General features: G+C 40.2%; 1 pseudogene; it reads left to right on the top strand.

Moving 5' to 3' along the window:
* Nucleotides 1-340: 340 nt before the first annotated feature.
* LOC117438636 (mitochondrial 10-formyltetrahydrofolate dehydrogenase-like) overlaps nucleotides 341-27,753 on the top strand; it is a 43,419-nt pseudogene continuing 16,006 nt past the window's right edge.

Genomic DNA, 27,753 nt, shown 5'->3' with positions numbered 1-27,753 from the left:
CTGGGGCCATCTCTCCGCCAACCCCGTGGTGGCCCCGGCGGAAGGGGAGTGTTGGGTACCACTCAAACCCCAGCCCTCGTCCCACGAAGCACTGTCCAGGTGCCACATAGACCGTGTCCTCCGGCCCTGTGGGGCGGGGCAGTCTCTCGCCCGGCTCCCCACCACCTCCCTGGGGCTTCACGAAGCCTGCACCCCCCAGCCGCTCTCCCGGCGCTGGGGCCGGAGCCGGTCCTGTCGTGCAGCCGCCGGGGAGGGGACAGCTGGAGCGGCAGGTGCGGAGCTCCCGCCCTCCACCCTCTGCGCCGGTCGCCGAGGGTCCGGGCGGGGGCGCACGTCGCAGATGCAGGCGCTGGCGGGGCGCCAGCAGCATCGGCGCGGGTTGCATCAGACGAAGCGCTCTGCTGGTGCCGCGGGTGCCGGGCAACCCAGGGAGCTCGGGGCCCTGCGGTGCTCCGCAAGATGCTGCTGACAGCCCCCCGGCTGCTGCGGACTATCTGCACCACGGCCGCGGTGAGTGGCGTGAGGCGGGCAGCGGGGGTATGTCCCCCCTCCCACCGTGCCGTACCGTTCTCGGGAGCGAAAGGCGGGGGTTGCTCCTCAGCGCGTCGTCCCGGCCGGCGGGCAACCAAGGGCCAAGCACAGAGGGAAGAAAGTAGCGGGAGGTGGCATTTCTCAGGATGTGATGCATATTGTCTCTACCGGGGTTTTAATAGAGCGCGCACAGCGCGGGAAGGTCAGAAGGGCTCCAGAGGGGGCTTGGTTTGGGAGCAGAAGCAGCATCTTGGCCGGCTGGTCTGCGGTGGGATCGCAGCCATCATCTGGGCTCTGCATCTTGTAGGGATGTGCCTGGAAACTGCGGGGAACAGGCACCAGCGATGCTGTGGTAAGTCCCAGTAGTCCTGTGTTGTGAACAATGTGAGTGCGGCTGTTCTCTGCCTCCCTCATGCTGGATTTGTCCAGTGAGAAGCTGAAGGTTGATTTCTCAGTTAGAAAGGACCATGTCCATTCCCACTGCTGGAAAGATGCCTATGCTTTGGCCTGGGGAGAATGTTTAGTTTAGTGACCTTCTCATTGCCAGTTTCTAGTTCTGGGATGGTGATGGGTTGCTCAGGTGGAAGTCTTAGTTCCTCTGCACCCCGTGGTTTAGTTTTTTACAGCTCTAAATATTTGTTCCAGGCCATCGTGTCGTGTTAGATATATGGACTGCAGAACTCTTGCAAGTGACTCCTCCCTGAAAGCCTTGCCCAATCCAAATTGTCCAGATGTATAGGTCTGGCAAGCTGAATGAGGCTGGGGGGAGACTTTTTCCTTTCCTAAAAACAGTTCTTTGTTTCATATTTGACTGCTTGGTTTAGGATAAGGACAGCACTCTGCCGAAGGTATCTACATGAGCTTATTATAATACAGAGATTTAACACAAGCTTTTTGGAAATGCAGTCAGCAGTGCCAAAAATGTGAATGAATGACTGGTGAGAACACATTGCCTCTAGATGTGTAGATGGGAGGGGGAGGTTCTACTATAGGTTTCTTTCTATCTGGAAGCACTGGCATTCAGCACATGTTGGGGGAACCTCCGTAGAAATAAAGTTGCAGTACTGCTTTTCAAAGGAGGCAAAATTCTACATTAATTTTAAAAAAAGATGTAACATATGAAAATGTTCATTAGCTTCACTAAATTCTTACACAGAATAAATAAAAGAATGTAATCTTCATAGTAAGATAGTAAACTTCATAATCACAGTAGCAGTTACTAAATCTTTGTTTTCAAGAGATTTGATTAGAAACTGATAACCAATTGAATGTTAGGCACACATACAGAAACGCTAGTAACAGAATATTATTTTTATCTCTGAAATAAATATTCTTCTATGAATAGGTTTTGTAACAGTAGACTTTTCTGAGAGAAAAAAGTGTAGCTCTGACAAAATAGTTACCAGCCTTTGTCAGGCTGCTCTTGCTGCTTCTCCATGCTGAATTCTGTTTATTTATTTTCATTATCTTTGGTTAGGTATTTTTGAGGGGAAAAAACCCCCAACGTTAAAATATTGTCTAGTTTTTAATGAGCTGTTGTAAAATAAATGCCAGTACAGTATCAACAGATGGTATGGGCAGAATTTTTAATTAGGGAGGTGAAACTTAAATCTGTGCTTGCATATTGAGGCAGTGAAATAGTGGTATTTCAGACAAGTTGAGCATCCAAGATAAGATTGCTTCTACAAGCAGTTGTCAGGTTTTATGTTCTTTATCTTTATCTGGTTTTCTTCATCCAAACTGGGAGCACTAGAGTTTGGGAAAGAGACTTAATATTAATCTGTGTTATAATATAAGCAAAATAGAAGTTTAATGAAGAAATTAAAGTTCAGACAATGAAAACAATGGAATTATAGTACAGTGAGCACCAACCTTCTAAACTCTTATGAATTTGGTAGCACTGTCATAATAGCTACATTACCCTATGATCAGTTATAAAAGAAAGGCCTGATCTCTATAAGCTACCTGGATTGCATTGTTTGCCGTAACTAGGAATTGGATAACCTTACAAAAGTACAGCAAAATGTCCTATCTGATACTACATGACCAGTAACCTTCCAATTGATTCAGAGAAAACTCCAGGAACAACTTGCCAACAAAGTTTTTCAAGCTGACAAGCAGGTATTCTTTATTGCAGCGCCAGGAGACACAATTGTAACAATTTTGCACTAAACTGTGAACCTTGGTAGAAAGAAATTGCCACTGGTACTCCAAAGCGATATATTATCTCATTGAATAATGTTTTAATCATTTGTCTTGCATTATTTATCTTACAAGGGAATGCTTCTGGCCAGCCTGAAAAAGTATCTGCTAACACCAACAAATATCTATAATGTCTTTTTCTCAGTAATTCAGAAAAATCTATTTGCCGATGCTGTCCCAGATAACTTCCCCTCACAATTGTCCCAATTTGATTTCTATTTTCAGTTTTAGGATTATTCTGAAGACATAGCTGGCATTGTTTGGTCACTGATTGAACTGTGGTGTATAGATTTCTTCCTACAATTTGTTTGTCTAAGTATTTATATAAAGAGTTGCCACCCCAATGAGTTTTATTATGTTCTTCCTGAACTAACTTCCAGAGATGGTTGTAGGGGATTACAATTTGCCCATCAGGTATCTGAACCCAACCCTCTTTATTTTCCTGTCCTTTTAGATCTTGAATCAAATTTCTATCCTCTTTTGAATACCTAGGTTTAGATTTTCCAGTTGTTAGTTTGCTATCAGGGATTAAGGACATGATTTTAGATTGTTCAGCTGCTCATTTGGCTTCAAAATCAGCCAAATTATTTCCAATTTCCTGATCAGAGTCACCTTGTTGATGTGATGTCCTTTACAGTACATAATAGCTACTTCTTCAGGTAGCTGAACAGCTTCCAGTAATTGTAGAATTTCTGCAGCATGTTTAATCTGTTTCCCTTGTGTGTTCAAAAGTCCTCGTTCTTTCCAGATAGCACCATGTGCATGGATCACCCTAAATGCACATTTAGAATCAGTCCAAATGTTTATCCTTGTATCTTTAGCCAATTCTAGGGCTCCCATTAATGCTATTATTTCTGCCTTCTGGGCAGAGGTTTTCATGGGTAAAGGTTTAGCTTCTATTACCTGTAAAGTGGTGGTAATGACATATCCTGCCTTTTGTTCACCATTTTTCATGAAGCTACTACCATCAGTAAACCAAGAATCAGTATCTTCCAGATGTTTTTCTTTCAAGTCTGGTCAGAGTATACAGTCTCTATGGTGGCCAAGCAGTTGTGTGATAGTGGTTCTGTCAATTGTTCTTGCAAATAGGATGCTGGATTGACAACGTTAGTGACCACAATTTCTATATCATCTTGTTCCACAAGGGTGGCCTGATATTTTAAAAAATATGAAGGAGATAACCAGTGGGCTGCCACGGAATGGACAGTCTCCACAGTGGGCTCCTTTCTGTTCCAGGACTGCTGATACAACATGGGACACTAGCACAGTAATTTTTGTCCCAAGGTGAATTTGCGAGCCTCTTCAATATTCATGACAACTGCTGCCACAACTCTTAGGCATCTGGGCCACCCTTTGCTTGCTTCATCCAGCTGTTTTGAAAACCACATCACTGCCCTTCCGTAGGGTCCTGGTTTTTTAGCAAGGACTCCCAAAGCTATTCCCTGTTCTTCATAGGAATATAGCCAAAAGGATTTAGTTACATTTGGAAGTCACAGAGATACAGCTCTTGTTAGCTCTGGTTTTAAATTTCTAAAAGCCCCCTCTGCTGAATCAGTCCATTCTAAAGAGGGAGGGTTTCCCTTCAACAGTTCATATAGTGGTCTTACCAGAACACCATAATCATGGATCTGAAGTCTGCACCATCCAGTCATTTCCAGTAATGTCCAGAGCTCCTTGCCACTTGACAGTCATGGAGTCTGACAGATGACTTCTTTTCTAGCAGCTCCAAGTCTTTAGCAATTAATAGGTCATCCACATATTGTAATAGAGTCCCCATCTGATTAGGTGACTTCCATGAATCTAGTTCCAGTGCTGATTTCCAAAACTCATTGGACTGTTTTTAAATCCTTTAGGTAATACCTTCCAAGTTAATTGAGTTTCCCTTCCCGTGTCAGTATTTTCCCATTCAAAAGTGTTATAAATTGAGACCACAACGGATCATAATCCAATTAGGATTTTATTAATTATAGCAAGTAGAATATGAGCAAAGACAGCGCTGGACGGCAGGGGAGTCTGCGCTCCGCCTACTGCCGTACTGAGCAGTTCAAAAAGCCCTCCCTTATACATCTTTTACTTCCGTGTTCATGACGTAGTTGAGGTACTCTGCGCATGCTTCAGCTGTTGCTAGGGGGTCGACCTCTGCCTCCCGGTGGTCGGTGAGGCCGAAGTAAGAAGTCTTCCTCCTTTGTTCCATAGTTGACCCTTCATTTATGTCCTTATATGGAGTGGTTTGTCTTATTTCTGCCAGTTCCTGGAACATCTTGCAAGCCAGTTTCTGTAACACCTTGTGGTCATCTTATGTTTGCATAAACGGTTTCTGGTTTAATTGGTGTAAGCGATTGTGGTTTATCTTATCTTGCATAAACTGTGTCCGTTAACTGTGTGCATAAGCAATTTCATATCTTTTGTTGTCTAACCTTTATATTGGGCTTAACATATATATATACCTAACATATATCTTAATAAACAATACCTTATTCTTTAGTTTTTCACAATCCCCCCTTTTTCTTTTTATCCTATTATTGTTTATTAGATGCTGCTTTCATTCTCAGCACTGCAAATAAACCTTTTTCTACAATCCCAACATTTATCAGAACACTCACAGGGTAATACCTCACAATTACAATCAGTGTAGCCCCTACGTGACATAATATATTCACAACAATCTTCATCCTCATCAATAGATACACTCTTATAATTTGCCCCAGACCTCATAGTTAAAATAAGCAGTTTTAACTATGTCAAATCGTTCCCTAATAAAGTGTAAAATATAGCATAATATACAAGGCCCAAATATAAGTCCCAAAATCAACATGATAAGCAGTCCTGCTAAAGTGGACAACAAAGTGGTTAGCCAAGGTGAAACATTAAACCAGTTTTCATACCATGACCTGCCCGCCTCACGATCTTTCTTACGTTGATCTAACCTTTTCCGGAGTTCAGACATGGTGTCCTGGACTACTCCAGTATGGTCAGCAAAAGAACAACATTCTTCATTGAGAGCTACACATAACCCTCCTTCTTTTAAGAACAATAGATCTAATCCTAAACAGCAATCACTAAGATTAAATTTTCCACAGACCACTCCTTCTTGAGCCAAACAGGCAATCTAAAACCACACGATTCTGATATATTGCAGTTTTCATTTTAGTATTTTGCTTTGCAATTAATCCTAATACATTTTCTGTTTTATTTACTACTATTTCTACCACAGTTTGTGACCTTATAATTCTATTCAACATACATATAGGAGTTCTGTATCCCCAGGATACATCTTCTGCCCAAGTTGTCAAATCATAATAGATTATTCATTCAGGTGGCCACTCATTGTCTTTCCATTTTGTAACTCTCTTTTATATTGTTTTCTCCTTAATAAGAAGAAAATAGATCTGATCGTTCCTAATATACATGAACCTGTCCAATTTTGGGGTAAAAATGCAAAAGTTATTTTACCACAGATTCAATAATATCCATTTGGAGTAGGCCAACTGTTTGGTATGTTAGTTTCATTAGTCCAGTTACTGAATTGGTGATTTATTTCTATGGGATTTCCCCATCTTCCCCAGTCTTTCCTTGCTCTCTTCCACATATAACCCCTTCACAAAGTAAATTTCCTATTGGTTTTACACCATTTTCTAAATTTTGCCAACAACTTTTTCCGATTATACCCATTTGCAAGATCCATTGTTGTCTCCTTTTGTTTCCTTTTCGATTTTTCCAGATTGTAGGGTCGCTTATATTACTCTCCATTGCCTCCCAGGCCCATCTCTTTCCCTGGTTAGTTCCCCTACAAACATAGCAGTTAGTTACATTCAATGCTTTAGATATATTTTCAGCAAGATTTACAAGGAGATTTTTAGCAACTGTGAGAATTTCATATTGGACTCCAGTTTTTTTTTTTTTTCTTAATACTAATAATCACAGCTGGGTCTTCCCCAGTTCCATATATTTTAAGTCCAATTTTAGTTACTTGCTTCTGTTTCCATTTTTTTTTTTTTTTTTCAAATCTATGAGAGTTAAATTTATTGGATTGCAGGCACGGGTTGTACAGTTATTGTTTGTTTGTATTCTTGCTATTGAAGCTTGTAAAGTCTTACATTGATAATCACATCCCTAGCCTGCAGTATCCCAGCATACACAAGACCATCCTTTTCTTCCACAGAGGTGTGATGACTGATACCTAGCTGTTTGATTAGGTACATAATCAGGATTTATATGACATTGGTATCCACCTGGGCAAATATATTTTGGTTGGCTACTATAGTACTGCCTCCATTCTAGACTTCCACAATTAGTATCTAAATCCTCATCTATAATATCATATGCATCAAAAATCATTGGCAGTGAGGTACTCAAATTGGTTATAACTTCACTTGTTCCAATTAATTTCCCTTCTTCTGAATTTGTTCTCATTTCTACCCCAATACAAGGTTGGAAGTTCCTTTGGATCATAACACACAGTTTTGCTTGTTTTTCCTGACACAATTCATACTGGGTTTGATTATATATGCAACTGCCTATCTTTGTTCCTTTGCATTCATAAACAGTGTGATATACCAAGGTTTTAGAGGTTATTCTCCTTCATCTAGTTGTGGTAATACATTCAACTATAGTTGTTGTGAATGTTTTTAAAAGCCACCGCATCTTCTCATATGGTTCCTATCAGAACCGACACCAAAAGAGGTCCGGTCAGGATCATAGTGCTCAGCGGTCACAGCCCCAGGGGTTGCAGCCCTCGGCAGACCTTTTCAGCTGCAGCACCGACTCCCTCCGGTCTTGCCCTCTCTGGTAGGTTAAAGGTATATTCCCCGTCGGCTACTATGACAGTAGTATTTGACCCACAACAACTGTTCCAACGAGGTGGTAATTTCACACTGAATGCAAAAAGAACTGTAATTGATTTCTCAAAAATTGTTCATGGTCTCTCCTATGAGTAATAATATGCTTCAAACAATTGGGACACTTAGGTCTAATATACAAATTGCAGTGTTGCATATAGGAGGACATGGACTAATACTGGCCCTTATCCTATGGTTTCTTAAAATAATTTCAACTATATCTTCATTTCTCATATCAGATTTACAGGAGTCAATATGAATTCTCTCAGTTACTTATCCAAGTCCTCTAGAGGGTCAGCTTGGCGTCTCTGGGTTCAGTCACAACTTTCCATTTTTTTTTTTTTTATGGGTCCTTTTACTCGAGACGCGTGTGTCCACCTTTTTTCAGCAGCTCTTATCGCCGTTTCTGTAGTTAAAAGAACAAGAAATGGTCCCTCCCAACGAGGGGATAAACTCTCTTCTTTTCAGCTTTTATGTAATTCTAGTTCTAATTCATTCACTGCAGCCGCCCCATGGCACTCCCCTCCAGGGCAGTCTCACTTCCAGGGTCCAGATTCCTCATAACACACACACAGATCCGGTTCCACAGAAAAGCCTACTCCCCCACCTCTGTTCAACATTCCTTCTCCACCAGTTTTAAAGCAACCGCTTTCTTTTTATCCACTTTCCATGTTTCCTCCTTTACTCCCAGTCCACATTTATCCAACAACCCTTCAGTCCCATCTGTCAACATGTCTGTTTCCATTTGTTTGCCTATCCCGGCACCCATTCCATGCTCAAACACAGGAGCTGCTCGAGCTCTCTCCTTCTAACATCTTAACTTCTTAACATCTTTCCCCAATATCACAATCTGAACAACATTTCTTTAGCTTTTAGTTTTTCCTGTCCTTTTCTAAAGTCAAAATTAAGGCATCAGGAAGAGGTATATTAATTTTGCACTCTGTCATATCTGCATACATTACTTCATTCCATTTTCCTTATCACCTCAAAAACAACATTAATTATAACAATATATAATAATTCAAAGTTCCATTTTAGGTCATTTTTCCTGATCTTCTAAAGTGTATGAAGGTCAGCATTGGTTACAATATTTTACCAACGTTTTCTTGTTTACAGAGGCCCCAGAAGACCCTCTCAGTTCTTTCCAATGTGCCAAAATGTAACCCAATGGGCTTTTCTTCAGAATTTCCTTGTCTTGACCGGCTCCCATTTCAGCCAATCTTTTATAGATCTCTATAGCTTCTCATCCCCAGTGCTCTGCAAATGCACTTATAAAAATGAGAGCACCTACACACAAGTTGTATGATATTCTTAAGGGGGTCAGTACAATAATATCTCTGGGTTCTGAAGATCAGCTCCCCTGTTGTTAGATCATAGTTTCGGTTACAGCAAAATTTCCTTTACAATCATGCCTCTTCAAATTTTCTGATACTTTTTTTTTTTTTTTTTTTTTTACAAATATTTTCCCAGTTTTCCTTTTTTACCCTCCCAGAGGATCCTCCAGAACTTTTGTGGCTTTTTCCACAAAATAATCATTTTATTTCTGTTCTCAGAGAATTACCGATTGGGTATCTATAATTTAATGGCTGTACACACACAAGAAGATGCACAGGATAAAAAAAAAAAAGCAGCGAGAGGGGCAGCCGGACACTCCCCCTCCGCCCTTTTCTAAGCTGCTCACAGACAGGACACACACAGGGTTACACAGACAGGATAGCGGGAGGGGCAGCCAGGCCCCCCCGCTCACAGACAGGACACACAGGTACAAAAAAATATAGACGCTTCGTCCGTCTCCGGCCGCTCTCCTCGCGGAGACACGGAACCGCGGACTGGGACTCCACACTCGCTTTGTAGCTATGCTACGTCTCAGTCACACAGAAACACAAAGTTACACATGGGATCCCCCACTCACACTATGGTTCCGCTTACTCTCCTCACGGTTCTCAGAATCTGAGATACAGCAGAAACCTGGTGGGTTCGCTTACCCTTCACCTGCCCCCCTAGCAGGTCCGTCCTGGCTCCCAAAACTTGGGATACAGCGAAAACCCGGGCTCACCCGATCCGCCTATACATATTTATTATCTATCCCCGCTTCGTATTATAATGAGCCAGAAGGTCCTTTGCACTTGCGCAGTGCCCCTTCTGGTCATGGGCAGGGGTCTCAGGATGAAGTAAATGAGTCTCCCTCTTCTTAACCTTTACACCTTTTAATCTTCAGACATGGACTTAGGGTTAGTCGGCGCCCAGTCTGCTTCTCCTGCCGCTTATTAATAGGACCAAACATTTGTGGTTTTGTCATGGTCTTAAGGCTTGATCGCCCAGTCTGCCTCTCCCTGGCTTATCAGCAGGACCTTTCATCTGCTTTTGTCAGTAGAATTAGCATCTGCTTCTTCCCCTCCAGCAGTAATCAATGCCTTGGCAAGATGGCAATGGCAGGTATTTAGGACAGACAATACTTTTGTTTAAGCATAGGAATTCTTTTAACTCCCTTATACAATTTCTCTGTATTACCTCCCTGTACATTGGTTACCCGTGTATCAGTTTCCCCTTTTTCTATAAAGTGAGTAAATTCTTTTATTCTATTATTTATGACAGACCTATCCATGTTACCTGGAGAAGGCCTTGGTTAAGTATATCTCTGAACCATCCAGTAACTCCTTATCCAATCCACTTCCAACAATTTTAAGCTTTTGCATATTCTCCTGCAGTTTTCCCAGCTTAGCATGGATTGATTCAGAATGGTCAGATTACTTTCATACAGCACATACCTTTGAAATCCTCAAAACCTTTTCTGCAAGACACCCACTGTATCTTGCAGGATTCAGACCATCAGATGTCTGCTGCCTAAAAACCAAAACTTTTTCTACGAGACACCCACCGTGTCTTGCAGGATCCTAACTACAAGATGCCCACTGCCTCCTGTGATTGTAAACCATAGGACGCCCGCTGCCTCTTGTGCATAAAACCTTTTTGTACAAGACACCCACTGTGTCTTGCGGACCCAAATATCGGGTCGAATTTTTTTCTTTTGCCCATACTTCCATACAGTAATGGACCATTTTTTTTTTCTTACTTTTTTTTTTTTCCTTCCTGGGACGGCTGAATGTCCCAGTACTTTATCATTAACCCCAGGGGACCGTCCGGTGGTGCATCCGGTGGGCTGCTCCCTGCTTTATTCTTAGGATCTCTCCTTGGATCCTTTTCTGGGTTATAATTACGACTCTTACTCTGACCCATTGTCTTACTCCGGGGACCTCTACCTGGGCCCCCGGGACTGGGACCTCTACTGGGACCCGTCTTCCCTCCCCATATCTTAGTACAATATTCTATCATTTTTTGCTTATCTTTCCCTAGGGTTTCAGGGAAATCTCTCCAATTATCTAAGGGGTATTCATGTGAGTCGAAGGCTTGCTGCCCTTCGCCCCCCATCTTCTGGAATATCCACAAATATACACTCACTCGCTCCCCCTTGTTCCTGGCCCAGTCCCTCGCGGGAGATGGAAAACGCAGTACTTAAGGGTCCACACTCGCTTGGTTCAGTATATCGAACCTCTCATTCGTTATATTCCAGGAAACCCAATCCCCGCCCGAACGGCAAACCTGCGAACAATTTCGCCGCGGACAATTCCGCTCTGCGAATTTCGCAAAATACTTACGCGTCCTGAGTCTTCGTCCGGACTCCCGTGCACAGAATTTTTATGGGATTTTACCGGTTTTTCCTTTGCTCATTATTCTAGAATTTAGGTTCGTCGGTAAGGTTGAGGTAAGCTGTTGGTCGCGGGGCCGCGAAATGTCGCGGGGCGCCTCCCCAGAGGACCAAAGCTCACCGTTCCTTATCCGAGTCACGGCACCAGAAATTGTTATAAAATTGAGACCACAACGGATCATAATCCAATTAGGATTTTATTAATTATAGCAAGTAGAATATGAGCAAAGACAGCGCTGGACGGCAGGGGAGTCTGCGCTCCGCCTACTGCCGTACTGAGCAGTTCAAAAAGCCCTCCCTTATACATCTTTTACTTCCGTGTTCATGACGTAGTTGAGGTACTCTGCGCATGCTTCAGCTGTTGCTAGGGGGTCGACCTCTGCCTCCCGGTGGTCGGTGAGGCCGAAGTAAGAAGTCTTCCTCCTTTGTTCCATAGTTGACCCTTCATTTATGTCCTTATATGGAGTGGTTTGTCTTATTTCTGCCAGTTCCTGGAACATCTTGCAAGCCAGTTTCTGTAACACCTTGTGGTCATCTTATGTTTGCATAAACGGTTTCTGGTTTAATTGGTGTAAGCGATTGTGGTTTATCTTATCTTGCATAAACTGTGTCCGTTAACTGTGTGCATAAGCAATTTCATATCTTTTGTTGTCTAACCTTTATATTGGGCTTAACATATATATATACCTAACATATATCTTAATAAACAATACCTTATTCTTTAGTTTTTTCACAAAAGCAAATAAATTTTGGCTTTCTTTGGCCAATGGTAAGCAAAAGAAAGCATCCTTTAAATCCAGGATGGCAAACCATTTCTGATTATTATTCAATTTAGTCAATAAATCATACAAATTAGTTACTACTGGATGAATATTCTCTGCAATTTTGTTGATTGCTCTGAGATCTTGAACCAGTCTGCAACTTTTCCCATCCTATTTCTTTACTGTCCAGATAGGAGTATTATATTCCAATTCACATTCAATTAATAATCTATATTTTTAAATTTATCAGTGATTTTTTTTATTCCCTTTGATCTTCTAATCTTAAGGGATATTGTTTTATTCTAATTGGCCAGCCCCCCCTTTTTTATTTCCACTTCAACAGGCAAAACATTTTTTGCCTTACCTGAAACTTCAGATGCCCATACTCTCAGATATACCTGATTAAGGTTTTCTTCTATTTCAGGGAGGTCCTCCTGTTTGCTTTTCTCCTGAGTTAGAGATAAACTCAAAACTGCAATTAACTGATTGGTTTTAACTCTAAATTCCATTTTGCCTTCTTTAAATGTTTATTCTCGCCCTAATAAAGATTTTAGAGAATTTGGCATGCATAAAAATTTATGCATTCCTATTTGTTTTCCCAATTTGTACTTTAAGGGTTTCAGAAAGAATGCCTCGGGTTTTTTTGTTTTTTGGGTTTTTTTGTGGGTTTTTTTTTCCCCTTCTTTTTCTTGGTGGCCAGTAGCTCCCACATCTGTAAACAAATTCTTTTATCTCAGATTTAACACCGAATAAGTTGCTCTTGCATCCACTAAAATTCCACTTTATTTCCTCTAGTCCCTAGTTTTAATTTAACCAGTGGATCTGCTAGGGTAGATTCCCCAGGTCCCTGTCAGTCTAGTTTCAATTCAGTCACTGGAGCCACCCCCTTGCACTCCGCCTCCCCAGGGCAGTCTCACTTCCAGCGTCCAAACTTCCCATAGCACGCACACCGATCCGGTTCCACAGAAGAGCCCACTCCCCAGCCAGTTTCAAAGCAACCACTGCAGCCGGGGCTGTAGCATGACCCAGCTTTTTTCTTTTCTACCTGTTCCTGATTCCAATACGCTCTCTATGATCCCTCCTTCACTCCCGTCCACACTTATTCAACAGCCCCTCAGTCCCGTCCGTGAACATGTCTGTTCCCACTTGTTTGCATGCCCCAGCACCCATCCCATGATCAAACACAGGAGCGGCGTGAGCTCCCCTCCTTTCCTCCTTGGTGTTCCTTTTTTTTCCCTCACAGTTGCTCACCCTGCTCTGCAGGGGCTGCAGATGCCTGCCTCTGCAACAGCACTTCTGGTTTAACCCTTTCGTAACTCTGAATGTGCATCTGCTGCTTGTTGCCAGTGACAGCGATCTCTTGCTCCTTATCAATAATCAGATAGGACAGATGCAGAGGGTGCTCCTCTCTGAGGTACCTGTGATATATAATTTTCCAGCCTATCTTCCTGATTACTGCTTTTTAACTTTAAACATCTTTCCTCAATATCACAGGCTGAAACAACATCTCTCCATCTTAAATTTCAATTTTTCCCTGTCCTTTTCCAAAGCCAAAATTAGGGGATCTGGTGGAGCTATATTAATTTTGCATTCAGTCTGTCACTCCACGTGGTTTCTTAAAGTGAAAAACATATCTGCATACATTACTTCATGACATTATCCTTGCGGCCTCAAAGCAACATTAATTGTAACAATGTATTATATTTCAGAGTTCCATTTTTAGGCCATTTTCCTGATCTTCCAAGCTATACAATGGCCACCACTGGTTACAATATTTTACCAATGTTTTCTTATTTACCAAGCCCCCAGGAGACCCTCCAAGTTCTTTCTAGTGTGCCAAAAATGCACCCTAAAGGAGTCTTTTTCATGATCTCTTCACTCTGCTGATTTTCTATTATCAATCTCTCACTCACACACACTAGGGATCCCACAGACACATTCCACACAGCTACAACACTTGGAACAGAGACAGAGACTAAAATTCTATCAAACAAACCACAATTAATAGCACAGTTATAACATCCTGTCACTGATACCAAAATCACAAGACCAAAATCCCTGGCAGTGTTCAAGACCAGGTTGGATGAAGCCTTGGGTGATATGGTTTAGTGTGAGGTGTTCCTGCCCATGGCAGGGGGGTTGGAACTGGATGATCTTGAGGTCCTTTCCAATCCTAACTATTCTATGATTCTATGAAAATCCTTGATGTAACAAGCCCCAACAAGATCCAAAACCATTTCCACGAGACACCCCCTGCATCTTGCAGGACCCAAACCACAAGAAACCCCCTGCTTCTTGTGGGTGTATATCAAAGGGATGCTAGCAGCCAGGTATGCGCCTTTACCTATGGGATTTCTTAATCTCGATTTACGGAAGGCTTCCAAACCTTACGTACGCTTACCAAACCAACCCAATTACCAATGTTAGTCCTTATGCAAGATGCCCTCTGCACCTTACTGACTATACAAAAGAAAAGAATACCTTTTTATGAAGATGGTCCTTTGTCTGTGTAATCTTATAAAAATTTACATTTTTAATTGGGTATTATGCTGGCATGGTTTAAACACAGTCAGCCACACACTCTCCTTCTCCCCCATCTACCCCCCCCCCATTTTTCTTCCTCGCTCCCAGAGGGATGGGGAGCAGAATCAAAAGAATGCAACTCTCATGGGTTGAGATAAGAACAGTCCAGTAACTAAGGTATAACACAAACCACTGCTGCTACTACCAATAATAATAATGGTAAAGAAAATAACAAGGGAAGAGGATACAATACCACCCACTGAAACAAGCCTGACCCAGAAGAGAGAGTGAGCCCTCTCCTGTAACTCCCAGTTACCTCCCCAGGCATGATGGGCTATATGGTATGGAATACCTCTTTGGCTAGCTTGGATCAGGTGTCCTGTCTCTGCTTCCTCCCGGCCTCCCCTCCTCTCTGGCAGAGCATGAGACTCACAAAGTCCTTGACCAGAGTAAACATTACTGAGCAACAACTAAAAACATTGCTGTTATCAGCTCTGTTGCCAGGCTGAAAGTCAAAAACACAGCGCTGCACCAGCTACTAAGAAGGAGAAAAATGACTGTTACTGCTGAACCCAGGACTTATGTCCACATTAAATTCTTCTAAAAAGATTTCCCACTTTCACAGGTCTAATTCAGCTTAAGTGAAAATGCTTGAGGAGAGTTTCCAGAAGAAGATACAGGTGGCTATAAGATCTCATGCAGTTGCTCAACTGTAATTTTTCAAAGACAACAAAAAATTAAGGACTGAATCTGTGGCCTGATCATGCAATCCCCTCCACGTACAGGATTTCTTTTCTTTTTTTTTTACTCAGTAGAAATCCTGGCTTGTTTGTGAGTTTGGCTCCCACTTTCTACCGATGCAGGTCATGTGTTAATGCACTACAAACAAATTGTCATTTCTAACCCAGATGGTAATAGAAATCACGCAACACACATATACCATTCATTGGAGAAGTAACTCAAGAATCACTGTTCATAGCATAATTACCAGATCCATCTTGAAATTGAAAACAGTCCCCATCTGAGTAACTTTCTGTAAGTGTATGGACAGCAGAGCTGATTTGCTGCCAGGTGTGGCGTATCAAGCATGGACTCCAGTTCTGGTGAAATCTGAAAGCCTTTATTTCATGTGTCACATCCTTTTATAGTCTACTAAGTGCTAAGCAGTAACTTTCCATTCTTTTACTCTCTTATTATCCGGATTTAGCAAAACTACTAAGGGTTACAAATATTCACACTGTTTGGTCTGTCTTTGAAATGCACATCCGCCTTTATCTTGCAAACCGCCTGCTTTGTTTTGCTAACAGATCTTTTTACCCTTCATAGTTCTCTTTACAGTTCCCAAGGCTTAGGCCCAAGCAGGGCATTAACATATGGTGTTTTCTTCATAGTTCCAAAGGCTTGAGCCCATCCAGGGCAACAGCACCTGGTATTTTCTTTACAGTTCTCAAGGCTTAAGCTGGGGAAGGGTGATAAACGCCTGGATCCATTTAAATACAGAGTAAATCCCTGTAATAAAGGTTGTGTTCCAGGCACCAAAATTATGCCTAGAAAAAGTGTTTTATGTATCTGTTTTAAAAGATGTATTTTAATTTCTTATCTCATTAGTTCTATCTGAATAAGTTCATGGAGCCTGATATGCCCCTTGTAACCAGTAGTGGATCTGTCTTATGACAATCTGGGAAAGCCATATAAACATCAGTGACATTATCGGATGATACTTTCATGTTAAATGTGGTCTTTCAGAATTGCATATTGCTTGTCATTTATAAAAAATAATTATTATTCCTTCAAGGTTATTTGGATAGAAAGATTCTTCCACTTTAAGCCGAAATGAACATTGAGCAAGAAAGTTGCAAGAGAGAAATGTAAGCTCTAATGCATTTTCTTTGCATCCGATAACATGCCCTGTTTGAATTCTTTTTACCAGGCTTATCAACATAAGCTAAAGCTAGCCCTTATAGGTCAAAGTATTTTTGGGCAAGAAGTTTATAACAAGCTGAGAAAAGAGGGACATAAAGTTGTGGGAGTATTCACAGTGCCTGACAAGAATGGACAAGCTGATCCTTTGGGTAAGTGTAAGTTTAATCCAAATCTTAAAATTACAGGCATACGTAACAAACTTTCCTTTTTGTGGGGAGGTGATATCTGTATGGAATGACTTGCATATATTGTCCTTATAACACTGATTCAGCATAAGAACTATGCTTTAACAAACACAGGTCTCAGAACCAGTTTAACCTTGTCAATATTTAAAAATTGTTTCTAGCCATGAGGATATTTGAAAAATAAATTGATCTCTGAACCTTATTTGAATGTACATCCCAAAGGTAATTTTGAACTAGAAATGTATCTTAAAGCAAACAGTTGCTGAGCCAATACTCAAGCACAAATGTCTGTCATCTGTTTCAACTGCTGGCTGTGACACTCAAGGTGTGGAGCCAAGACTGTTTATCCCTAGCTTTCTGCCGGTCCTGACAAGCTTGTATGCTGCAGTGTACCTGCAGAGCCTATTTTCTCTTCCACCTAGACTATGGAAAAGAGACTGAAAACATTAGAGGACACTTTTGCTCTGCCCTTTTTTCCACTGTCAGAATGCATAAGGACTTCTAGACTTCCTAAAGAAAGAGTTGCTGCTCGACAACAGAGTTGTACTCATAGAACAGAATCCAGCTGGACAAAGCAGCTACTTTGGAATAATCTGAATTGTAACCTTTTATGGGTTTTTTTTATTCACTGGCACAAAAATAGTGAAATAATATGATTAGCAAATAGAAGTGTCAGATGGAATGTATTTTCATGGATAATCTGAAGTTAAAACTAACATTCTATGAGCTGTCTAAAGTTCAAATCTCTCTCAGTTCTGGGGTCTTTTTTTGGTCAGGGTCCTGACATGTTTTTACAGAACTCTTATGAGAGAAGAATGAAATGTAACTTTTACTTGTGTGGACTATGGTGCTCCCAAGCTAGCATATAGTTCTCAAGTTTATTGCATTCTGTAATTCTACCTCATTAAAAGAGTTAATCACTTTAAAAGAGTAAATCACAAAGATTTAATTTGGAAGAAGTAGAGGAGGCAACTATTTGTTTAGAAAAAAACTATTCAACTCTTCAGCTCTGGGAGCATCCCATAATACTTTTACATTATATAAACTTTAGTGTGCAGTTATTACACTAGTAGATGTAATTGAGTAAATCTTCCATTTACTTTAATTGTATATTTACTTTAACTAAACCATAAATTAGTTTATTGCTCTCCCAATATTAAAAAAAATTACCAGATACTTTATTGCTTTTTACTTCTAGATGACTCAAAGAGCTTAAGTCTCAAGTAAAATATAAAAATGTTTTCTATATCCTCAGACAGCTACTATTTTGTTTCTAAAAGAAATTGTAGTGCACACTAACTTCCATGGGCTTGTATTTAAGTATTTACTTAAGACCTATGTAATAGGCTAAAGATGCTTAGATCAAAGGCAAGATCCAGTTTCAGAAGTGCAAAAAAGAAAGTAAAGTATAAAAATGTGTATAGAATATAAATTAGATGAATTTTTCCACAATTATTCTTGTTTTCCCTTTTCTTCCTATTATGCATACAACTTAACAGATGTAAGTTTGACTCTTGCTTTCTGTGATGAGATATTAAGCAGTTGCATAATGGAATTTATCAAAACACCTGAAAAAATTCTCTCTACAGTTAGCGCAGTTGTTTTTTTTTTTCTCATCTTTGAGCTTAAATTTGAGTGTAGCTCAAATAAAATGTGTGCCTCACAGATAAACAAAGGCATATCCAGAAGGCATCAGTAAACGAATTTTGAAGAAATTACTGAAGACCACTATCATCTGTAATTATTTTTCACCATATGCCCCAAATGCTGCTGACACAAGTGAATCTTAGTTGTACGTAGTCATAGTCACATACAAACTGCTGAGTAGAAAACTAAGTTTCTGCTAAACCAAGCCAGTTGCAGGCAAACTGAATGACTGGACAAGTAACTAAGTGTCATTGTTAAGTAGTCAGTAGCATTCATCATTCTTTTCTGCTTTCATTGGGTGACCTTAAAGTTGAGAACAAAGTAAGCTGTAGGAATGAGAATAAAAGACGGACTCAATAGAATATTACCAAGCCAAAGTTTTTAGACAGCTTACAGAACAGCCACAAAGGGCACTGTGTAATCATACTCTTGATCTGCTTGACTTGTCATGCAATATCTCTCTGGTTCCAGTTTAGATTTTTAACACAAAATGTTAATTAAAAAAAAATTTACTTTTCTTGCCCCTCAGCACTGGCAGCAGAGAAGGATGGAACTCCTGTTTTTAAGTTCCCCAGATGGAGAGCTAAAGGCAAGCCTATCCAGGAAGTAGTTGCAGCCTACAAATCGGTTGGAGCAGAGTAAATGTCCTTCCATTCTGTACACAGTTCATCCCCATGGATGTTATTGATTGCCCAAAACATGGCTCAATTATTTACCATCCATCCATCCTGCCACGCCACAGAGGAGCTTCTGCAATCAACTGGTGAGTTTTGTGTATCGAAACTATGTGTGTGTCCGATTAGGATGTTAGTCTGTACCCATTACTCACGTAAACGGGTGTTTACATCAACAGTTCTGTTGTCTTGCAAGTGCTCTGAAGGAACTTCACTGAAGCAGCTGAGTATTTGGTTCATGAGCTGCATTTCATACCTGAGATTCATTATGATTTCCAATTCAAGTGCAGCTGTTACTCTGGGAAGGACAGTGACATACAGTGATCTGTACATTCATATATTTTACTTATATAGGCAAAGCTACAGTCTGGAGTTTTCATAGGCAGGACACAGCCCTTGTAGCTCATTCCCCACAAGCACTAGATATGTGTCACAGCGGGGCTTGATTCAGTCTAAGGGAAGGGAGGAGAGAGAAGAGAATCTACAAGAATAAACCCTTATCTTGCTGTCCTCCTGAGTGATGCAGAAAGCTAGATTCAAAATGTTCCTGTCAAAGAACTACACTGTAATCATACCCCAGTGGGACTTAGATCTAACATTCTTGTGACAACATAAATGCCATTATCACAGTGTTTAAATTCAGTCAGAAATTGCCTAAATATGAAAGGAATAATTTTAAAAGACCTTACAGGCAGCATGGTGGATTAGCTAAAGACACAGTATTGTCGATTCAAAGCAAAAACGTACTTTGCTTTTTGTATTTTTAATCCTTAATGGGAAAAAAATGCTAAGGTGAAGTACTTAAAACAGAGGAGTAGAGGAGACTGTTAGAGATGTAAGGAAATTCTTCAAAAATGGCAGTAGTGTCCAGTAAGTAAATCAAGAAGACCATAAACTCTGGCAAATCAGATGAAAAATGAGAGTAAGGCAGTTCCAGGAAAAAAAAAAAAAAAAACAGACCAACCTTTTAAAGGTATAAAATTGAATCATAATAATTTCCCCAACTGTGTCAAGGTGGGAGGTGTGTAGAGTGATAGGGGTGATTTTAAAAAGGTGCTTATCAAAGAGAATACTACAGTAGGAAGTGTGTGTTGGTATTCAGGATGGAGTAGCATAAGATCGTATTACCACCAGAGCCCCTCTTTGTGCAGAACAAGTCAGAACAATCTCTTGAGCTGAACTTTTATTAAACTGATAAATGAGTAAGAAATCTTTCCTCAGGACCAGGGGATGTCAAGCAAAGGTTCTGCAGGTTTGGGACAGTCTGCAGCATTTCTGTTCCTTCAGATTGCATTGGTGCAGGAGACTGGAAAACAGCAAGAGAATAACAGTTTTAAAAGGGCTGAAAAGGGAAGGAAGAAACTTTAGATCAGTCCACTTTGATTTTGATCTAATAAAGAATACCTTTCCTGCACAAGTGGGTGAATGTGATAACATGAAAGTGAGGTTAAGAAAGTGAGAAGTCAAATTCAAAGTTAAAAACCGTAAGGTAATACACATTGAAGGGAAAAATACTTATATGTAAGCAGTAATAAAATTCAAGTTAATGGTTGCCACTCAGAAAAGAGGCCATGGAAGGATGTTAAATACTGTCTGCATCTAATTTAGAAGAGGAAGAAACTAGAAATGCTTCAGAATAGGCTAAGAAAGATGATCAAAGGTATAGAACAGTCTCCACATGATAGAAGACTAGGAGTCTTAGGGCTGGAAAAAAAGGTCATTGGGAAGGAAATATACTAGCAGTGTATTTAGCCATGAAAGACATGAAAAGGTGAATAAGAAATGATTGCTCATTCTAATCAAAAGTTAGAGGGCAGCCAGCAGAGACATCAGGGAGTAGAATTTGATTAAATAAAGGAGGACTCTGCAGTCTGTTGTTAAATGTGAAACTGCATGTCTAGACAGCTCTAGAAGGGGAAAAGTTAATCAAGATCTATTCCACAGGAAGATGTAGATACAAACTCTCAGGAATTTCCTGAGATGAAGAAATGAGAGTGTTTCCCAATGGTATACCACCAAGTCTTGCTTTATTTTGCCTACTCGTTCTGTAAGCATCTATTTCTGCTTTCTCAGGCAAAGGCTTTTGTCTCAAGACCTTTAATCTAAGATAGGATTCTCACACCATTCTTGTGTTTTGTCCTCGCACACCTTGCCCCCATCACAACTTCTTCCACATGTTGTGGCTACAGCCCTGCTACTCATCAGACCTTTTTCCTTCACAGCGTGACCGAGGAAGCCTGTGAGAATTAGGCATTGCTAAAGGGGCACCAGGCACGGGCAAGGGCCCTGGTCCTCTTGAGGGTTCCTCACTTCAACCTTTACAGCCTCTTCTAGCTGTTGCCAGCTTGCTATCAGCAGCAGTCTGCAGAGGGAGCTGTTGGACAGCGGAGGGGGACGCAGTAGTTACCATGTCGCCTATTCAGCATCAGGGACACTTGTGTGCAATATATTCCTCTCTTCCAGTGCCATCCTGAGGTCATCCACCTCTCACGAGGGTGCTCTTTTGCAATTTTTAGTATAAAACAGAAAAAGTGATGCTCAAATGGGTGAAACATCTGATATGGGCTAACAAAAGTTCTGTAAGCTTTTACTTCTGTTACACTTGCCAACTTCCCCAGTTGTCTTTGGAGTTTGTTCTTTGTTCTGCACAAACGTGTGATTTATTCCTTTCAATTATGTAGGTTTCAGTGCCTACAATTAATATTGTCAATTAATATTTTTACAATCAAAATTTTATACACTTGAACTTTCAAGTGCATAAACCCGATGTCAGGTGATTCTCATATATGGACTGCCAAGGAAGTACTTACATGAGATAAGTCTGACTGAAAACTGCATCGGTGTTTGAATGGATAAAAAAGGTTAAAACAATGCAGGAAAGATCTATCTCTCCATTTGTGGCTGCTCCCTTAAACACACTCCTGTTTGATTCCATCATTCTGAGACACATGCAGTTCCAAAGGAAAATTGGAAGGTCTAACTGGCTGAAGTTCCCTTCAGACTCGGAGGCAGATCCTGAGCTAATGTAAATCAGCATAGGTCTATTTTAAGCAGGGCTGTATGTTCATGTACAGCAGCTGCAAATCTGACTGGATACAAATTCCCTTAATAACTTTTCTGGAAACAGTTGCATACCCATCATTTTCCAGTCCTAGTTTAGATCTTTTTTCAGCTGTGAGACAGCTGTACTTTCCTCTCTGACCTTCAGGTAAGTCATGAGGCTTAGATAATTACAGTAAGCAATTATGCATTATTGAGACAATATGCTGTCTAGATGCTTCATCTTTCAAATTACATCATAACTATTGCACATCTTTTGCTTTGTGTGTCTTACCACTAGTAATACTTGAAAAAAAATTATCACAATGAACTCTGTGATAAGACACATGGGATTCAGTTGCAGCATTTATGTCACTTTGTGGAAGCCACACATCAACAGTATCAAAACTGTGTGTTCCTGACTATGAAATGAACAATGAAACTGGTATTAAAGACAGCCAGGATTTTCTTTTCTATCTATCTAAAGTAAATGAATGTGTAACAGAAGGGTTGATATCCCCGGCTACTTTCATACTGTCACTTACTTAAGGCTGTTTTTTATGTCCAGGACTTTAATTCAAGGAGATAAGAAAGCAGGATTTACTATTTTCTGGGCTGATGATGGCTTGGACACTGGACCAATCCTTCTGCAGAGAGAATGTGATGTGGGCCAAAATGATACTGTGGATGACCTGTATAACCGGTTTCTCTTCCCAGAAGGAGTAAAGGCTATGGTATGTTCATCTGTATTAAATATCAGCATTTTAAGAGGAAGAGAAAAGCATGTGCACGAGTTTGAGAGTAGAAGGAATACAGGCAAGATGCATGCATTTGGAAGGCACATGTTATGGTGCTCAGTCAAATCCTAGAATTCAGTGGAGCTGCACTGCTTCAGAACAGCTGAGGAGGTAGCCTCAGAGTATTTGTTGCTGGCAGCAGGCAGAGCATACCCCATTTCCACAGAAAGCAAGAAGGCAAATTTGTTTGGAATATGGCTTTTTCCACAGATTTCTTGAAAAAGAGGAGGGGGATGGTGTTTTATAGTCAAAGCTGTGGTGGATTTGCTTTGGATTTTTTATGCTTGTCCTTTTTGTGTATTGCTTTTAAATGAAGAAAAGAAAATGCATAAAAAAATACTCAGCATGACTTCTTCGAGATTTTCCTTCCCTCTCCATTTAAATGCAGAGAAATAACATTTTGCAGAAAGAAAAAGAAAAGAGTTGAATGCAATCATACAGAGCCACATTCTTGTCCTGCAGAATTTAGGCAGCTGGTATATGTTTGGTGACTAGGCACTTTCATCAAATTTCTGAGGCTGTTTCTTTTGTCAAAGAGGTTTAAGCATGTGTATGTTAATCAGTGCAGCACTGGTCACCTAGACTTTGGTAATCTTAGCTTTTAAAAATAAACCAGTTCCCCTTGTGGCAGAAAGTCTCTTGCTGTTGTTCCCAAGTATGACTGAGGAAAAAAGGTAAACCAAGCTAACATTACCTCTGTTCCTTTTTTACTTAGGTGGAAGCTGTACATCTAATTGCTGATGGTAAAGCCCCTCGTATACCTCAGCCTGAAGAAGGGGCAACATACGAAGGCATCCAGAAAAAGGAAAATGCAGAGGTATGTTAAATAACATTGCATTCATGAATGTCTAAAAAAGTTATTAACTCAGATTACAATAGTAGTAATATGTAGTTAACACGAATTTTAACACAGTTGTTTCTTCACCTCTTATTCCTGGGTTAACTCCAGTGATGCATGTAGTGGACCCCAGGTAAGTTCCTATTCCCTTTCAGCAGTTACAGATATTTAGAAATCTGATGTTTGTTCACCAAGTTGGGATCATCTACACACAGCTAGATGGTAGCTCCACAGCATTGAATAGATATCTCTGTTTACCAGCAGTCCATACTAAATTCTTTACCAGGAATAGATCTGATGTTGGGAAAATCAAGTGGCACCTTTCCTTTTGGCACTAGGATAAAAAACCAAAACAACAGGTCACATAAACAACAGATAAAAAAAAACTATTTAAACACCCATGTAAGAATTACATTGTACAAGCATCCCCCCCTGCATTAGCTGGTCCCCACCTGCATTCGCTGGATCTTCTTTGTGGTTGGGAAGCCCACCATAAAATGATAGTGAATGCTGGATGTTTTACTTTTCTTTCTTTTCTTTTCTTTCTTTTCTTTTCTTTTCTTCTTTTCTTTTCTTTCTTTTCTTTCTTTTCTTTTTTCTTTTCTTTTCTTTTCTTGATCAGTACAAAATCATAAAAAAGGTGAAAAAAAAGGAAAAATTATTCCAACAATTTCAGTCTCTTGGCCACAGTGAATATAGTCCTTTCTACCTGAAGCATTGTAGGAGATGCTTTTTATCATAGTCCAATTCCTGGCTTGCTTCAGAAATAAATAGCTTTGAATAAGGATATTTTTATTCATCGCTTTAACATAACATATAGGGAGCTTCCTTGGAATGAACTAGCTTAATCTCCCTGCTGTGTAACTATTTTTATTGGCTTATAACTTACTTCTAAATATTCTTTGTGCTTAAACTAAGAAGGATGCTGGATACTGGAATGTTGTTATTTAATGGCTATTCTGATACTTTCTTTAGTCATTTTGTACATACACTCACAATACTGCAAAGATAAAAGAATATATTTTCATTGGTGTTAGATATTAGATATACATGACATTCTTAAAACATTTTTTTTCTCAAAGTCTTGCAGGAATTGGAAATTGTAGCAGGGATGCTATTTCTGAAACAATTTATAAAGGGTTAGTAAATTATTTGAAAATATTTCAGTAGAAGCTTGTAGATTTAGTAAAGAACTTAGAATCCAAGCTGTAAACAGATAATTTTCAGCAGAAAGTGATAGCCCAGATGTACACTTATTTATATTTATACTATTCTTGTTAACTTTGTTAGCCATAATATTATTTGTGAATTAATACCCAGCAGCAAGAGTTATACTTTCATTATATTAGTGTGAAAAGAAGAATCTATGAAAAGATACAGACTGCACAGAACACAGAAGAGCTAAGAACATCCCATTTGTTATGTCTTTGGTGATTAGCCATCTGGAGATTACTAATCGTTCTTTGTTAGACCAGATATTTACTGTATTCTAGATGTATGAATGGCTGAAAAGGAAGGAGGGAGAATTTGTAATTCTTATATAGGAATATATTACTAATTTGATTTGTACCTACACAGAGGAGAATTAGGTGGCATGTCTTGATTTCCTAGATCTCCTGGGACCAACCTGCAGCATCTTTGCACAACTGGATTCGAGGGCATGATAAAGTTCCTGGAGCATGGGCAACAATAGATGGCCAGGTATGGTCTGAAAGCCAGAAATATATTATTCTTTTCTATATCTTCTTTTTGACCTTTTTTTAATTACAAAACTAAAGGTGTCTATACAGGTGAATGCAAATGAGAGTTACACTGGAGTAGCTCTCATTTGGTGACTGCATGTTTTGTATATATCTAGAACAGGCACCTACACAAATGTACAGAATACAATAGTTAAGATATTTTACTTTAAATTATAGCTCCATTTAATTCAATGAAAGATTAGAGTAATGTATGAAAAAAAATGGGCATGGTACAAAGCAATAAGTAAGAAGGGTAGAAGCAGACTCTGCCAGTCATTTTGGGAGGTAGGCATGCATTGCAGCATAATGCAACCCATGCAACAGTGGGCAACATCATAGTATTACCAGCAAAATGAAACACTGTCAGCTACTGAAATAACAAAGGTTTTGTTTTAGAGATTTGTGCCTAGGTCATATGCAGAAATAAATCTATCTCATTTTATCCAACCCCAGCCACTTCATTTCAGCATATTAAAAGCACTATACAACTGGTCCACATTGTACTTACATAAAATATTTTCAAATCACATTGTTTCTTGGCTGTGATGTCCATATTTTGTTACTTAACTGTTATTCATCTGCTAGTAGGCTGCTCCAAAGCCTGGTTCTACCGTAATGTCTAGGAACTGTCACTGATTTGGGACCCCAGAAAGAGCAGATGAGCCCGAGAGAGGCAGTGTTCAGCATTGCCAGCATGGGAGAAGAGATGGATTCCACCATTCAGGGCCAGGCTTCTGCTTGTGTCTCACTCTGAGCATGCACTGTCAAATCGTGCTTCCCTTTCTGCGCTGGTTCCAGCATGCACATGGTTACAGCTAAGCAGCTTTGCAAGTTTAAGCAGCTTTGCAAGTTTAGGCAGCTTCTGAAGTTTTACATGTTCTGGGTTGTGAAGATACAGAAATAATGTTGTAACATATTTCCCATGTCTAGGTAGTTTTATTTATATTATGTTAAAGCTTCAAAATACTATCATTATTAGAACTTTAGAGCATGTTGAGGATCTGTGCACTTTTAATTACTTTTAGGTGGTTACCTTTTATGGATCATCATTACTTGATGCTTCAGTGCCCACTGGACAAGAACTGGCAATAAAAGGTGCTTCAAGACCTGGGCTTATAACCAAGAATGGCCTAATCATTTTTGGTAATGATGGAAAGATGGTAAGTACTCACCCTGGCAAACATGAACATGGATGGAGTAACTAGCAAGAAGTGCAAGTAGGATAGAATTGTCAAGCTATACAAATCCAGCTGCTAATGACAGCGAATTCACTTGGAGTTTATCAGTCCTCTGCTATCCTAGGAGAAGGTATTAATGTTTTGCTTCTCTCTCAATCCATATTCATTTCCAATATGGATTAAAATGTACTAACACTAGGAAAGAATCTGAAAGACAGGTAGGAACTTTACTGCAAGCAATTTACTTCGCTATTTCAACAACCATATTAATGCCTAAAAACTCTTCTCATGAGAATGTGTTACGTCCCAAATAATTTAAAATCATATCCTCTCAATTTTCAGGTGCTAGTGAGAAACCTGCAGTTTGAGGATGGAAAAATGATCCCTGCATCTAAGTACTTCTCTACTGATGAAACAACTGCCTTGGAACTTACAGAAGAGGAGAAAAAGATGGCAGAAGATATTAAGGTAATTCAGTAACCTGCTTTAGTAGGATATTACTTCAGACAAGAGTATTACATATTTCTCATTATAGGCAAGGCATATCTTCCATTTAGCTGTGCAAACTGTTTTTTGATAAAAGGCACTCCTCAAAGAGTATGGGGTTGAATCTTCAGTTACTGACATTAATTAAGGTGAAACTGGGAATTCATTAGAGTACTTATACGTCACTTTAGAAAGTTTTGTTTCAGATACAAGTGGTACAAAGACAGTGATTGCAGGGTCAGTTATGGTAAATATCTATTAACGATGAAGGTGGGAGTGAGGAAAAGCAAATGGAGCTTTGCCTCACAACAGTGAGGTTTTCAGCACTGACAGAGTTAGGCAGTTATGAAAACCTTTCTTCACTATGCTGTTACTCACTAGGATGTGCTCAGAGTGGTCCTGTTGGACAAGCTCCAGGGAGTCTTAGAACAGGAGCCTAAAAGAGAAGAGCAGCAGTTTTCTCACTGTACCTGCATGCACTGTCTCTCTTCTGCTGTAGGCACACGCAAGGTGCTAGCTGGCAGAGGGATGCAGCAGTGGGGCAACTCTGATAACCAGAGAGGTACTTTTCTGTCCTCTCCTGTAATCCTTCCCTCTGTAGTGAGTGTCAGGGGCTTAGCTGAAAGCCACATTTGTCATTAAAGTTTTGTGCCAGAGCAAATGAATCGCAGATGTCTTCCCTT

Source organism: Melopsittacus undulatus, unplaced genomic scaffold (genome assembly GCF_012275295.1).
Source record: "Melopsittacus undulatus isolate bMelUnd1 unplaced genomic scaffold, bMelUnd1.mat.Z mat_scaffold_513_arrow_ctg1, whole genome shotgun sequence".
Classification (NCBI taxonomy): domain Eukaryota; kingdom Metazoa; phylum Chordata; class Aves; order Psittaciformes; family Psittaculidae; genus Melopsittacus; species Melopsittacus undulatus.
The sequence above is the reverse complement of the archived record's forward strand: the minus strand, read 5'-3'. Positions and strand labels throughout refer to the sequence as shown.